The sequence below is a fragment of the Vanacampus margaritifer genome, chromosome 7 (assembly GCF_051991255.1).
Source record: "Vanacampus margaritifer isolate UIUO_Vmar chromosome 7, RoL_Vmar_1.0, whole genome shotgun sequence".
Classification (NCBI taxonomy): domain Eukaryota; kingdom Metazoa; phylum Chordata; class Actinopteri; order Syngnathiformes; family Syngnathidae; genus Vanacampus; species Vanacampus margaritifer.
This window is the reverse complement of record NC_135438.1, coordinates 8,110,723-8,127,468: the sequence shown is the minus strand read 5'-3', so window position 1 is coordinate 8,127,468 and position 16,746 is coordinate 8,110,723. Positions and strand designations below refer to the sequence as shown.

General features: G+C 38.3%; 1 protein-coding gene across 1 annotated transcript in view; it reads right to left on the bottom strand.

Moving 5' to 3' along the window:
* Positions 1-16,746, bottom strand: part of fbxo41 (F-box protein 41) — a 61,570-nt gene that overhangs the window by 31,579 nt on the left and 13,245 nt on the right. Inside the window, exon 3 of the mRNA XM_077571341.1 lies at positions 11,968-12,061. The gene's annotated coding sequence lies outside the window, so the exon portion shown is untranslated. The remainder of the gene's footprint in view (positions 1-11,967; positions 12,062-16,746) is intronic.

Genomic DNA, 16,746 nt, shown 5'->3' with positions numbered 1-16,746 from the left:
TGAAGATGGCATCAATGTTGCTCAGGGTTCAGGCAACGACCAATCACAGCTTACCTTTTTTGAAGCTGCGCTGTGATTGGTTGTTACCTGAGATGGATAAAAATAGTCATATTCTACTAACGTAATATTAACCAGAATGCCATATTTAGACTAGTGGGGCTGCATAGAACATATTGTCCAATTTTTTTTGGGGGGGTGGGGGGGGTTGACTTCCGCTTTAACATTTAATAACTTAATAATAACTATTTTGGGCTAACGTTCGTCTCTTTTGGCTGCATTTCCACAGTTGCCCACTAGATGGGGGCGCACTATTTAGAAAGAAGAACAAAAACAGGGAGTATTTTAGCACAGCCTAGTTTTTGTTTAAAAGTATTTTGTCATTCGCTGTAATCCTGCTTTTTATGACTACAGAAAATGACAGCTAAAGGTTCATTTTGTAATATTCATCTTTAGGCATGATTAGTGATATATATTGTGATGTTTGGGGGGGGGGGGTTACATAGAGGGATCGGTACACTGTTACACTGTTTGTATAATATTTTTGGCGGGGGGGGAAACAAGCAAACATATTTTCTCTTTTATTTTTAAACCAAAAAAGAAAAGTGTTTAAAAAAAAACAATAACAAAAAAAAAAACAAGTTCAACAACACTCATATACAATCAATATACGTGGTTCGTGAAAATAGGGGAGGGGAAAAACAACACCAAAAAATCTGCTAATATCTTTTATCTATTTTAGGTGTCGAAAATGTACAGTGAACCTGCTAATTTGACAGTACATGCGCTACGATTGGTTGGCGACCAATCCAGTGTCTAACCTCGCATAAGTCAGCTGGGATAGACTCTAGCTAGCACGCAACCCAAACCCGGATAGCCATCATAGGAAAGTGATGGATGGCAATTAACATGTATCAGTACAAGCTTTACAACTCCACAATGTCTACACTCTTGCGGAGCTATCGATTTCCAAGTGAAGAGGTCAAGAAACATGAAACCCGTGTTTCACTGACCTGTACGTGCCATTATGATCTGTCATATGTGCTGAAGTACTCAAAGGACAACCAGGAGAAGCAACAGGAAATGGATCCATTACTGAGAGTGCTCACGAACACCGATAAGCCTTCCTTGTTTTTGAAAGACTTAAGGGGGCTCTATAATCAAAATGCAATCCTCTAATCAAGCACTGTGTTGATTAATAGGTCAAAGCCTGTCTTGGATGCCAAGGTACTCAAAATGATTGTTTATAGAATTAGCAGCTGTGTATTCTTCAACCCTCAATGTTATTTTTCCAACGATACAATCAATATAAAGATAAGCTAGTAGAGCTCAGACCTCCACAATGGACCATTTGAGAAACAATTGTCAGTCCGTGTTTTCAAATTAGCATAATACAAACGTTACAGATGAGAGGGCCACCATATGTTACAGTTGTGAGATCTTCTCACCACGTACCCAGAAGCCACTCTGATCGCTTTCAAAGTCTGGTGAGGCTGCAGAAAATAATGATATAAAAAAAAAAGAGTGTATGGGCAAGCTGTGCTCACTCATAAAAGAGTTTTTCCACAAGGATGGCAACCATTTCGTTTCTGCAGGCAGTTGGCATCCCCGTCTGCTTCACGGCAATATCCAATCAGGCGTTCAGTGAGGCAGGAAAATGGAAAGCCACATGTTACACCTCGACATCCTATGTGATGATTCTTTATACATTTCATTTCATACTTGTTTATTCGGTCCTAGGCTCCAGGCTGTGCAAAGGCCCTCTTGGAATTGCTGATTATTCTTAATCGCCTTGTGGAGCACCATTCATGGGAAAAGTTCAAAGACTCATACAGGAAATTAACATATCCTAGACAGACGGGTGACAGTAAACTATTTGTTAATTTTTTCAGGATGGGTAACTTAAATGATGGGTTTTTCAGCAGCACTAGTGGGAGGGGGTTGGGTCACATAGTAGAACGACAAAAATGACATTTTAAATATGGACAAATTATGTGCAGGCCCGTGAATAGCAAAAAATCCAGGTAGAATTGAACTGCAGTGGGAAAATTGGGGAGGGGGGATTTATTCTTTTTTAGTAAATACAATAAACTCTTCAGAAAACACTGATAAACTTCCAATAAGTGTTTTTTTTTTTTTTTACACAAAATTGGAGGTTGGCACCCAGGGAAAAAAACTAACACACACGCAAAAAAAAAAAGTTTAAAGAATTTTTGGTCGGGAATGAAAAAAAATCTATGAATGGGTGAATCCCCCCAAAAACTTTATTAATTATTTTTTTTAATTATCCAAGATTCTAGAAAAGTTAGAGGGAAAAAACACCTGACACCAAATTCACCGAGTTGAAATTGGGTGGACATGTCTATCATAACAGGATGCCGAGGAAAAAAAACAAGCCCTGCATTGAACAGGACGACGGCCATTTTGGTTTAAAGATGCCATTAAGATCGAATTCCAGATAGTGTGGATATTTTGAGAGGCTTTTTGGTGATCGTCCCAGTCAACCTTTCATTAGTTGCCGACAGTTGTGTGATTCTCAAATAGGAAGCTTTTTTGCTAACGTCATTAAATGTGGGAGGAGCATGGCGTCAACATTTGATGATCATTTCCAGGATTTGTCACGAAAAAGCGGGTTTATTGTTGCTTGTAACTTATAGACTGTTTTCTACCAAAACAAGACAAGTAGAATACAAACAATCTTAATTTTGACCCATCTGATATTAAGGAGCCATTCTTTTTTTTTTCTTTTCTCATCTGATATTAAGGAGCCATTCTAATACACTGCATTTATCCAGTCGGTCTACACCTCAACATTGAAGCTCCATAACTAACTAACTTATAAACCAACAGCTCTGAAAACCTAAGCTCCTTTTCATTCTTTTCTCAGATGGCACAACAATCAGCCATGGCCTTGAGTCTCCCTTTTCCAAAGGCAGTCGGTGTGTGCCAGCAAGTGTCACCTTCGTCAGGCACAAATAAATAGCAAAAGCACGGAAGCGTTCCGAGCTTGAACGCTTGAGAGGAGTCTCCTGCGGGGGAAGATTCAGCTCTCGCAGCGGGATTGCGACATGTCTCGTACACCAAAATAAAAAGGGGGGGGGGGGTCCCTGCTTTCAACATGTCAGTCATCAACCTTCAAACTCCATGTCAGGAAATGATAGGAACATAACAGCTACAGGGGATATATATTACTTGAGTAATTGATGGACTAATCGATAGGCTAATCGATTACAAAAAGATTCCTTTGTGACAGCCCTACATGGTAGTGGGATTATTTTAATTCCGGACAACTTGAAAGTCAACCAGCGTCACAAAATGTTTTGTTGTTCCACTTTGTAGTGTAATTTTGTTGGAGGCAATCTACCGTGACGGGCAGTCAAATATACTGCGCCACTCTAATGGAGACAAGTAGTCTTGCGCGTCTTATTGTCAACTAAAGCTGCTTTTTAAAAGGCTATTTCCTGGCTGGTAAACATTCTCAGCACAACACCGTTGCAAATTACCAGCACAGAAATAAACACGTTGTTAAATTAATACCTCAAAACTGAACATTATTATCTTTATAAAGAGCTAATTGCTGCACAGCTCTTGTATTGGATCTAATTAGAAGTGCAGGTAATTACCAGTGAAAGTAAAGTGGGAAAGGTACTTAATGGGGGAGAATTGAATCAATCAGGGAAGGCCAGATTATCAGATGGCTTTGAAAAATTACACTTAATAATGATGTTTCGTCAGAAAATGGTAGAGGTAGACTAAACCTGTTCAATATTCCTTTAAGTGTTTGGTCAACTCGAAGTTGGGCCGAGCCAAGGAAGCCATTATTATGACGAGAAACAAAACAATAGCCAATTGATAAGCTTTCTGGCGCTTGTGCTGTTGCTGAAGTTTGTAAAAATGAAAACAAGAAGAGTTTGTGATAACAATGTAGCCTATAAATAAACTACAGAAGCTGCTATACCAGTTAGCATCTTTTTCTAAAACGCTTTCTTCTTCTTTGCATTTTCAGGTGGTCATGGTCTGTCGTTGTGATGCTTCTGCCTCTCACAGGTCAATCTTGGTACTACGCCAGAGAGATGATATGTGGTACATGCTGTATTTAGTAGTGATGGCAAAATGAAGCTTCATGAAGCACTTGCGATACTTTTTGACTCCTCTAGATGGTGCTTTTGGTTTAACGATAAAGGTGAGTGCAATGAAAACTGATTTTTGACATTTCCATTGAATCTTGGAACCATGAGTGCCATCTAGAGGAGTCAAAAATTATCACAAGTGCTTCATGAAGCTTCATTTTCCCATCACTAGTATTTAGTACATATTTGCAGGCTTTGTGCTCTTTCTGAAATGCCCTAAAACACCACAAGATTCCCAACAAAGCCCTGTCTAAATAGGAAAGTAGAGATAGATCGATTATCGTCCCGGTCGATTATTAGTTTTTTTTTAAGCATATCGACCTCAGCTTTATTTTTACAAATCTGACGGCCGATAAGAGTACACTTTAAAGTTATTTTGGCGCTGCATCAGACACAAAAAGCTGGGAACTTACTGCACACATAAAACAAAGATAAGTGAAATATTAACATTTGTGTTATATTGAAATTTTGGAAAACCTTTGTTAACTTTTTAAGATATGCTGCAGAGCCTCTCACCGCTGTTCAGTCAGCCATGTTTGGTCCCTATCTATGTTAAAGTTTAAGTTACAAATTGTTAATTGTCGACCTCACTTAAAGTCAGCAAAAGCAATAGTTTATTCATTTGTCTGATGCACATTTGTTTTCCTTGACTGTGTGAAAAAGGGGAGCGAGTCATGCCTTTTTTTCTTTCTTACCCAAGCGATATTGCAACATCACGCTCAAACAAGAAGTGTGCTACCGTGCACAAAATAAAAGGTGCCAAGACTTGTGTTGTAAGAGGTGTGACACGAGCATCAGCCCACACTTAAGAAATCTTTCCACCGCACTCCCGCCCGTATATTCACAGTCCAGGCTGACATGGATCTGCATGTGAGTAAACAGTAACACTTAATATCCACTTCCAAGTATTTTGACAGCACAAGCCTTTGACATGGTGCCGCTCTCAAGTGAAAGAGACATACAGTAAAAGCTACACAGGAGGTTAGCTAAGAACTCCGCGAGGCTCCTGCGTGAGCATGTCAAAGTGTTTTAGCCCCGCTGAACGCAACGGGACTCCCGTGACAGGACAAGTTCACTACCTGAGGCTCCTCAACTGACAGCCAAGGGCACAGCAAAAGCACGTGTGATGAATTTGATTACACACAGCTTGTTACTCCGCTTTCTCGCATCATTTTTGGAACATAAATATTGTAAAGCACCACAAATAAAGGTTGACAAGAGGAATTTTCTAGTACAGTGCTAACGTGTAAAACATTTAACATGATGGTTTATTTAACCGCTAAATATGTTTACATGTATTTCCTGCATTAAAATTAATGTGGTTTAGTTGAATGAAAATATACTACAAACAGCTTGATATAATTTAATTTCAACTGAGGTCGTTTTCGCTAACAACCAAGGCTAAAGTTAGCTCCTACACGACATACAACTCTTGTCTCTCAGTCAAGATTCTTCATTCCAACTTAAAAGTTTATTGACACCAATGTATTATTTGCCTATTGGACTTTTATGGTTTAGTCGAATGAAAACATACTACAAACAGTTTGATATCATTTGATTTCAACTGAGGTCGTTTTTGCTAGCAACCAAGGCTAATGTTAGCTCCTACACGACATACAACTCTTGTCTCTCAGTCAAGATTCTTCATTCCAACTTAAAAGTTTCTTGACACCAATGTATTATTTGCCTATTGGACTTTTGTGGTTTAGTTGAATGAAAATATACTGCAAACAGTTTGATATAATTTAATTTCAACTGAGGTCGTTTTCGCTAACAACCAAGGCTAAAGTTAGCTCCTACACGACTTACAACTCTTGTCTCTCAGTCAAGATTCCTCATTCCAACATAAAAGTTTCCTGACACCAATGTATTATTTGCCTATTGGTCAGGGCTTCTTGTGAAGTATAGCATGAAGCTAGCATACTTTCGGAAGAGAAAGTTATGTGGTTTGGTGAAATACAATCACATTACTATTCAAAATGATCCTTCGTAGTTCGTACAGTACCTTTCCAAATTTGCTAGTCGCAATTTGTAGACTGAGGTCCCACTGTAAAATGCTCTTTGTTCCATGCTGACTTTTACTATAACCTTTGACCTTTTTCTTTTAAGAACTGCTCAATATTTGCCAAACTGCAGATGGCGCACCATTATGACGGGAAGACATCATAGTTTGAAAAACCCTCACTAGACTCAAAAGTCAAATTTTTGTTTGCAACATATAGCTAAACAAATTTACCAAACAACGGCTTTTAACTTGAAAAGCTCGTAGGACAAGGTACCTTTGTAATTTTATACAGCGGACACAATTAAAACGACAATTTATCATAACGTGCCCCCATTAAAACTAATACTCATAAAATCATACAGCGTATGGCCAGCTTAAGCAACGCTCCGAGACCAAACCGATAAACGCATAATTGCCTACTTAAATGTAAACACACCCAAAGATGTTTGTAAAATGGAACTGGCTCTTGTGTTTTATTGATCTGCCATACAACCAGTTTGAGTGAATCAGATTTTATGACCTCGCTCTGGGCATTGTTCTGCAACGCAACAAGAATACATATTGTCTTTCAGTCTACTATTTCCATTTGTTAAGAGTTTTTGGCATCGATGAAGACACACGAGGTCAAGAGAAACCATTGCTTGGCTGACAGCTTTGCTTTTAACTTTAGCATTCTTACGTTACAGGTAGGAGTCTTTCCTGAACGCTTTCTTCCTCTTCTTGATTTGTTTTGACGGTCAGAAACAGTTTGACAACGCGCTACCGAGACCTCCAGGACTCAGCGGAACAGTGTCACTTTTCTGCAACACAATAAGAATGCTAAAGTAGCATTTACTCCGGCTCGACTGGATCGTTATTGGCAGCGAGGTCAGGGAGAGGATGGGGCAGCGAGACTGAATGACTTCCTCCGATGAAAACTGACGGACACACTCATAACAACCAACGCCTGCCACTGTCTACTATTGATCCAGACAAGGGTCCAACTAAACAATTATACCCTCGCATGCAGACATCAACAAGGCATACGTAACATGGGGTAGCTCACAGATACTGCACTCTATACTATTGTACTTTATGAAAATATAGTTTCAATATATTAAACTATATGATGACATTTCTGAAGAAATTGTGTGTGAATGGTGAAAAGCTGAATGGGGGGAAAAAAATTGTGCTAACCCCTAGCTCGGACCTATAACACTAGTTGTTTCCATTGGAAATGGATGGGGAATTTTGAGGTGTAAATGTGAAATTGTGGGAAAACTGATTTTTTTATTTTTTTTTTTAATGGAGAGCTCAGTATTGTTCATTCGATTTGACATGTCATCATTGCTCTCCTTTTTTATTTTTTATTTAAAAAAAATTATATATATATATATATATATATATTTTTTTTTTTAAATAAAAATAAATAAATAAATAGGCCGAAAGGTGGGAATTTTTTAAATATGTTGAAATTGGAATGATGTAAATCGGATGAATTGGGTTGTAGTAGATGCATGACAAAATAACGGGGAAAACAAACAAAACAATAACACGTATAATAATAATAAAATAATATATGAAAAGAACACGTGATGTCAGGTTTGTTAATGTCTGTGTCAAAATATATTATGACAATGCAAAAAAAAAACTTATATATGATCAAATGTGCAGTCGTCCCCCGTGTACTCACAGTTCTGCACCTGCAGATTCACCTATTTGCAGATAAAAAATAAATAAATAAATCTTTGGGGGCTGTTTTTTTCGAGTGGGCGTTAACTCCCGTCTCATGGAAAATGCTATTGGGGTAAAAAATAAAAAATAAATTGGATTCTTTTTTTTTTCGTTTATAATGGGCATCAATTATGCACAGCTTTTCACTATTCACGCCAGTCCAGTCCCTATTCCCACTGCACATAAATAATTTTGAGGAAAATATTTTTCTGATGACTGCACCAATTGGGTCGAATGACCCATATATGGCTATGGAACACTTTGGGACACGAACAGGAGGCATCCAGTAAGAAAAAACAACATGCCAGTTGTAGGTCATTTTTTCCCCCTCCTGCTTCACAAAAGGGAAGGAAGGCTATTTAATACGTTGCATAAGTGACATTTCCATATTAGCGTCAGTATTTTTCTTCGCACGGACACTTTTGGACTGTGAGAAAAGTTGACGGGCCCAAAGGCCAGAATCATGAGCCACATCTTTTGTATGGGACGCTTGAATGAACAACATTGCACATTGCAGCACCAACAATATTCCAACTGCTATGAGGCAACATGCACATTAAAACAATTAAACTTTGAACATTATGACATGGGAAGAATCAGTATGACGTATTTTGCCTATAAAAAAAACTCCATCAAACATTGAAGGTGGCATACCATCAATTTCGCTAAATATTGTTGTGTTTATATAAATATATCTATTGTGTATCTGTGTCACGGTCCTTCTCTGTCAAGCTGTAAAGATGATGGACTCTTCATCTTAATGTCACACACACACACACACACACACACACCACGTAATGGATTCTCCCATACCACACACACACTCAACTAGCACATCACCGCAAGGAGGGTGCAATTGATTACCTGTGAGTATGGAATATAAAGTTTACACTGTCAGGATTTTTGGGGCCTATCACCGATCAGTGCATTTAAAAAAAAAATATATATATATTTTTTAACTCATTCACTGCCAATGACGGCTATAGACGTCAAAAATTCATTTGAACTCTTTCTATTAGTTTCACATTTTTTCTCTCCACTTTTGTTAACAAGAGTATGAAAACCTAGAAAAAATGTATTGTACATTTAGAACAGATATGAAATGTGATTAGTCATGAGTTAACTATTTAAGTCATGCGATTAATTACAATTAAAAAAATTAATCATCTGACGCCTCTAATTTTTTAATATTTTCTTTTTTGTTTAATTACTTAATTATTTAAACTCAAGATTAATCACAAATTTTATATCTGTTCTAAATGTTCAATACATTTTTTCTAGGTTTTTATACTCTTGCTAACAAAAGTGGAAAAAAATGTGAAACTAATAGAAATAGTTCAAATGAATTTTTGACGTCTATAGCCGTCAATGGCAGTAAATGAGTTAATGGGAAAATGGGGACCGTTTTTTGAGGGAGGAATTTATTTATCCAAGGCAGATGATGCACTTAGCCACTAATTGGGGCACGGTGTCTATCAAATGTACAGTGATCCGGCAAAATGGTGATCAAATCCTCAAAAAAGAAGCTTCAAGCTGTTTAATGCCACTCCCCAATTAGAATTTACAGTCACAGTAAACATGAAACTAAAAGAAATGTGTGTTGTTTATTTACAACAACCAAACATGACCTGAATAGCCTCTACTAGCTTAACGCTAACATATAATGGAAATCCCCATTGACATGCTAACGCTTACCATCGATAGTAATAACAATACTCCAAATCTACTCAAAACACCTGCAGGATATTTAGAGTACAGATTCTACTCCAGTCACATGGACAAACATCTGCTGTCCGTCAAAAAGTAAGTGATGGGGAGTCAGGTGGACGGATGGAATATTATACTCCATGGATCAATGCAACAGTAAACAAACTCTCTCTTCTTGTCTGTCTTGCAATTCCCTGACTGCCGACATGAAAACACCTTCACAATATTGCTTCTCACGCGTAGGCTCCATTCATGCGTCCATTTTCTACAGCGCTCGTCCTCATTAGGCTTGCTGGTGAGCTGCAGCCTATCCCAGCTGACTTTGGGCGAGCGGCGTGTTACGTCCGTAATAGCGCATAGCAGTTGAGTAAATAAACAGCTGTGGGCCACTATTTACAGAAACACATGGGAAATCAAAGGTATAGACTACACAAAAGACTGAATTCATTCATCATTGTGATTTAATTAATTCATTTCTATAGTAATTTTCACTATAGTTTTGCTGAGTCATTACTTCGCATGATGGCCTGCATCCATTTGTGATAAAAATCAAAAGCTGAATTCATCACTTGGTGGCTTTTTTGCACATTTTTCCCATTTTGCAAAATTCCGTTGTAAAGTTAAATAAATATGCTAAAGCACAAAGTTTTGTAAAACATTCAAATGTTCTGCCACTAATTGATTCATTAATTGTAGGGCCCGACCGATTAATCGGCCGTCAATTATAATCGGCCGATGATTGCCCTTCAAACATCAGCCAAAACAATCGACCAATGGCCGATTATTTCCCCCTTTACGACTAGCAACTAGCAAGTGTGTAGCATATGTTATTCTGTTGTCCCTAAGTGTCTTTTAAGCTATTTATTGACATCCCAGTTGGGGTTAACTGTTAAACTAAACACATAACGTTAAGAATTACATCCACTGTATATTTAAATACAAAAAAACGTTGCTAGCCTAGCGCTAATGCTAAAAGAGAAGGGAGGATCCCTTTCAAATGCTAACAGGAAGTTAGCATCGACTTCTGGAGTGTTTTTCCTTCAAATGACAAATATTCACACATAAATGCTGTGGGAACACCAGAGGCGAGATAACGCAAAGGCACAAATTCTTCCCAATGTGTGAAAAATGAGTTATTCTGTACTCACTTTGGAGGCATTAAATGTGTCTTTTTTAATAAACTTAAAATGAATCAGCAATCTGTATTTTTTTCTGCCTAAAATCGGTATAGGCTTCGGTCTCAAAAAAATGCATATCGGTCGGGCCCTAATTAATTGTTGTTGTATCATGAGACCAAAAAATAAGTTATTTTAAATAATCGGCCGATTAATTGGTTATTGGAAATTTTTCTGCCAAAATTTGGGATCGGCCTCAAACAATCCACATGGGTCGGGCCCTAATTTTCACAACACCTGTCACACTGTGCCTGTTTCGAGCTACAACGCTGCACTGCAGATAAGTGAACTCACAAATGTGTTCACACAACCAAACCGGAGTGAGTACGTCCCATCCCATCTCAGTGTGCTGACAGCATCTGTTTTGTTGTTTCTCCCTTTTCTACAACAGCAGCAGCACAGCATGCACATGAGAGCGCCGGCCCAATTTGTCACGCCTTGTAGTCGCACGAGTTTGCCCAACTCTTGCCGCCTCAGAGTCAGGAGTTACATTTTTCAAGTGTCAACGGGGTTACGAGATTACAAATAATTTCACAAACGAAAGCTTTTTCGATGAGATTTTAAGAGGATAATATGAGTAAACAGGAATTGGGGTTGGCTCTACAAATGGATTTTAAATGTTTATATTTCGTCATAATCAGCTAAAACAATTGCATTTTATGCATACCTTCCCATGGGAACTTCCTATTTACAGTAAAAAAAAATGTAACCCCTAACTTGGCCCCTCGTGGAAAATTTCTAGAAACTTCCGCTTTGCCACCTTTTTTTTGTAACAGATCTGTGCGTAATTCAGCGGCATACAGAAAAAAACATGTGCGAACCCCAGCAGATTTTACTGTACGTGTGTGCGTACTAGCCTTCCATGCAGGCCAAGCACAGGCTGCCCCACTGATCAGCACCACACATGGCAGCCAGCCCGGCAGCCAGGCAGGTAGACGCAGGCTGCATAACATCTTGTGGGCGTGGACCAGCCCGAACGAGCAGCACATGACATTCTTGTAGCGTAAACGGTCGAGGGCCCTGCTAAGGTGCGCGGACATGGGCGCAGCTGCAGAAAAGAGCCACGCTTAGTTAAACACCCTCCCTCCATCTCCTCCTCCTTTTAGCTTCCAGCCGCTAATCTGGGGACGTCAATTAGCCGCACGGGAAGCGCCCATGTCGCGATGGATTGACGGCGCGCGCACTACTCATCACGCATTGAGCATTTTTCTTTTGATTTGAAAAGAATGAAAAGACTCACCTCGCAATGTCAATCTTCTCGTGCTCATTTTCCCTCCCTTTTTGCCGCTACGGAGCAAGGAGGAAGCGCTCCAGCCTTCCTTGACGTCACAAGGCTGCAGCACAGAGAGAGAGAGAGCGCGGGAGAGAGAGAGAGCGGGAGAGAGAGAGGAAGCCTGAAGAGGGGGCAAAATAAAAAGAAAAATAATACCCCCCTCCCATCCTCTGAAAGTGTGTAAAGCGAGATGCACACAGGGGTTCTCAAACTAGGGTCTGTGGACCCAAAGGGGTCCACAAAGCCGAGCTTCAGCAAAATTACAATAAATGATGCTGTGTTATATTCATCACGCCATTCCCTATTGACATAAATGAAAATGCCATTCAACTTTTTAAATCAAAGAATGACTCCATGAATACATTGAATTACCGCGGTTCGAGGGTGACTCAAATCCAACATCTCACAAGTTATTATTCTGGTCCGTATAGTCTATTTGTTACTGAGATGGCAGAGATTCTGTTTGATGACGTTAGCGTCTGTAATTGTCTGATGGCTACAGGTGGCATATCTGGACTTTCAAAAATGATAACACAAATAATCATTTTCTTTAAAGTTGCTTAATTTCTATTCCTATGTTGTTCCACATTGAGCATGGCTGCCTAAACCAGAACATGATTTTTGCTGTTCTTTGCCGAATATATGAATAGATACGATGCCCCTCTTGAGATGTGTGCCTACGGCTACGCTAAGCTAATGCTTTTCATTTCCTTTGAAGGGGACATCGTCCCTGCCAACATGGCCGCCATTGCATCCTCCTAACTAACACCAACTGCTCTCATGTCTTCTGATATGATAGATTCTGATAAATAAGATTGAACACTGCAGGGAAGGTATCGGCGCTCGTCTTATTGAACCTAAAGCATTTGAGACAGCTGATCATATTGGACAGGCTGGGAATTTGGGCGGGATTAAATGTGACAGTACTAAAATGGTTCAGGTTCTACTTGAAGGAAAGGAGTTACTTTGTGACCACTTTGAATCTGATTGAATGGCCATGACAAGTGGCGTCCCTCAAGGGTCAGTCCTAGAACCCCTTCTGTTCAGTCTGTTTATGTTACCTTTGGGTCAAATGTTTCAGTGTGGTTATGCAGATGACACAACCGTATTGGAGCAAAAAAAAAAAAGAGCATTGCTGTTAGAAAACACCTCAAGTCACTGTTTTTAGAAACCAAAGTTCAAGTTCAAAATCTTGGCGTAGTGAAAGACTCAGACCTCAAATCAGTCACTAAAACAGGCTAGCAATGTTATTGTATGTTTCTGCTATAATGTACAAAATCTATCTGTTATTAACATAGCATTCTTATCATTGTAAAGCTAGAATTCACATACTGAGTTCCATTAGACAGTTCAATATTAACCAGTAATCCGGTTAACGAGGCTGCTGAAAGCCAAACACACCATTTAAGGAGAATAAATAATTCATGCAAATGGAAGAAGACGATTTCCTTCAAGGCCACAAGTCCACTAGTCTCTTTGCTTAGCAAATTCTCACCATTTATGTTCAGCGCCACGCACTCAGTAAGCGATAAATCCAAAAGAGAAGTACTGTACAGTACCGGACAGGTCCTACTCAGATTGTATAAAAGTGGCCAGCAGAGGGCGACAGCGCCGTTTAAAAAGAGTGACAAAGGAATGGCGGCACGTTACATCACCTCGAACAGGTTGTCGCCTCAGCCACAAACTCAAAAAGATAGATAGATAGATAGATAGATAGATAGATAGATAGATAGATAGATAGATAGATAGATAGATAGATAGATAGATAGATAGATAGATAGATAGATAGATAGATAGATAGATAGATAGATAGATAGATTGGACGCAAGGACAGATGGCAGGACGGACAGACCAACAGACAACAGCCGATGGATGATAGATGGCTACATAACAGCATGTTTTTGTTACACTTTACTTACTGTTAATATTCAAACGCACTTGCAGTGCGTTTTTAATCAATTCATTTCCACCTTTCTCCAGTCCAAGTGATTGCGAGCAGCTGTATGGAGCATTAAGGTGTCAAACGGGCCCTAATTCATCACACCGCCGCGACTGTCAAATTATTCATGCCAAAATGTCAACATTCCCCCTCGCTCCTTTTCCTTTCGCCAGAACCCGCTTCCTAATTTTCCAGGTTAGAAAAAAAGTGTTCTTTAAAACCGACACACGGGTGGCAGGACGACAAGTGATGAAAACAATAACAATAATAAGTTACTCCGCTTAAATAAGGAAAATAAAAAAAAACGGCTTAAATAATGATTCAATCAAAATTTATTGCACATAAAAGTTAAGTAAAGAAGATTATACATAAATACATTTAAAAAAAAAATGTTCTTGACGATATAATGCAAATACATTGTACTTGAACATTATATAAAAAAAAATTTAATTAAGAAAACTGTGTAAGCATTACAACATTATGCGCAGTTTGAAAAAATAATTCAGTGATTCTTTCATATGCCACTAGAGGGAGCCACACTTTGAAAATCACTGTTTCATTGGTAGAACCTGTATTAGGGAGAAAGCCTTTTCTTGAATGAATATTTGGAATATTACAATATAATAATGATACTCTTTTTTTCCTGCGAAAAAATGGCGTGAATTAATCTTTTGGAAATGGGAGAAGGACCTTTGTTTCCACAAACACAATAATAAACAATGTAATGTACTCTATAGAATATAAGATGAAATAAAAAGATGCGTGAGAAAAAAAGAGACATCAAGAATCGATGCACGGGCACACAACATTGTGGCGTAATCACAAATCAGTCAGCTAGAACATTAAGATGGCATCCCCGCATAACTTAAGATCATCTTTAATACTCAGCAAGAAACTTGCGGTTTCATCATCTGAGAGACTGTTGACTGTTAACATGTTTACAAAAGTGCTGCTGTTTTGGTGAGCAACACAGTTTAAATGGGCTCAGAGTTGGCAGTGAAATCTCAAGTGTGGAAAAATAGCATCCATCAATTGAAGTGATTACACTTACTACCCTTTTTTCTCCTGTTGGGAAAAAGACTTAATTTGAGAAAATGTGGCAAATTAAATAAATAAATTCTCTTCTATTGATTAACGCTGAAATGGTAACCCCAACTTCATTTTTTACAGATGCCACGTCTGCTGTGCAGGCAGTTAGTTGCATGTTGCAGTGCATAGTGTGATAATTATTACCACCTGTTGTTTATTCTATTTGAGATATGGTGTCTATTAAAGTGGATGATTCCCCCGGGGCTTAATTAGAGCATGGCGTTTATTAGCTCGAGGGCCACTATTAGAGGAAATTAGCAAGCAAGACTCATTTTGACTGTTGTGGTATCATTATTTTAGGTAAATGTGGCATTTCCATATATATAGATATATATATATATATATATGGTGCTTGTATATTCAAGTGTGCGATAGCATTAGACAGACATTGTAAAGGATGCCCTAATCACCTTTTTCCATTCAATTTGTGCAAAGGTCCCCAAAAAAATCAACTTGGGTGACACTGAAAGCTCTTTTGATGGATGCTAATGAATCGTTTACTTGAAACCCAAGCATATTCTCTGATACATTTCCATTATTTCAGAGTAACAGCTGACACGGAACGAGCCTTTAAAAAAGCAATATCCATCTTGAAATTAAAAAAGTTGAAAAAAAAAATAATCCAAAGTTTCTCCATCAACGTGCACTCCGTCGCCGCCCTCCGCCAGCTGCACTCATGCAGTCGTGACAGCACAAGAGTGACACACAAAAGCTTTAAAAACTCTTTCCCTCAGGAGGTTTTGATAGGATGAATATGACGCAGGGCCACGTCCCCAAAAAAAAAAAAAGGAAAAAAAGGGAGCAAATTTAGACTCAACACCTTCCCTCCTTCCCTCCCTCCTCATTCATATTTATGAGCGGTGACTGGCAAAGTCATTGTTGGCTAATTACAGTGTGGTGAACCTTCATTGTCTTTAGATTGGTGGAGACTGAGACATGCTGTGCTTTGCTTCGCTGCACTTGTGCAAACCACTTGATTCCATGCACATATTAGTGTTAGTGCTTGTGTGCTAGACTACAATACAGTACACTGTACAGTACATGTGATGCATTTTATACACCATAATGGCGGAAGGTTTTGATATTTACTCAGAATCATTACTCATTACATACAATAGAATCACAATTGTTAAGGCAAGGGCAGTACCACGACCAACAGTGAGATATATTAAATAGTAGGCCAAATTATTTAACAAAACACACACACTGGTTATATTACTAAAATTGCCATATTACTGTACGAAAAAGATATAATTTTCCAAGAATAAACTCGTCCAGTTTTTATGTGATAAACCTGATATCACAAATTAAATAAAGTCATAACATTATAAGGGAAAAAAACACATTTATGACAAAGCGGTGATATGGGAAAAGCAGTCAAAATATTCAGAGAAAAAAATATATGAGATGAAAGATTGAACACTAAACTAAATGTCAAACATTTTTACATTTTTTTTTTAAATAAAATGCAAAGAAGTTGCTAATAGTACATGAAAAAATGTCATTTATGACAATAAAGTCAAAATATAGTAAGAAAGTCATAAATCATACAAAATGAATAACTCACCAAAGCCTCCTCAAAATTGGGTTGTTTTGTGGGTTATATCATTAAAAATAAATAAATATATATTAAATAATATACTGTATAAAGTAACACAATATATACAAAATAACCTCAAAAAGTTGAGTTTTTTACCTTTTTGACACATATTGGGATA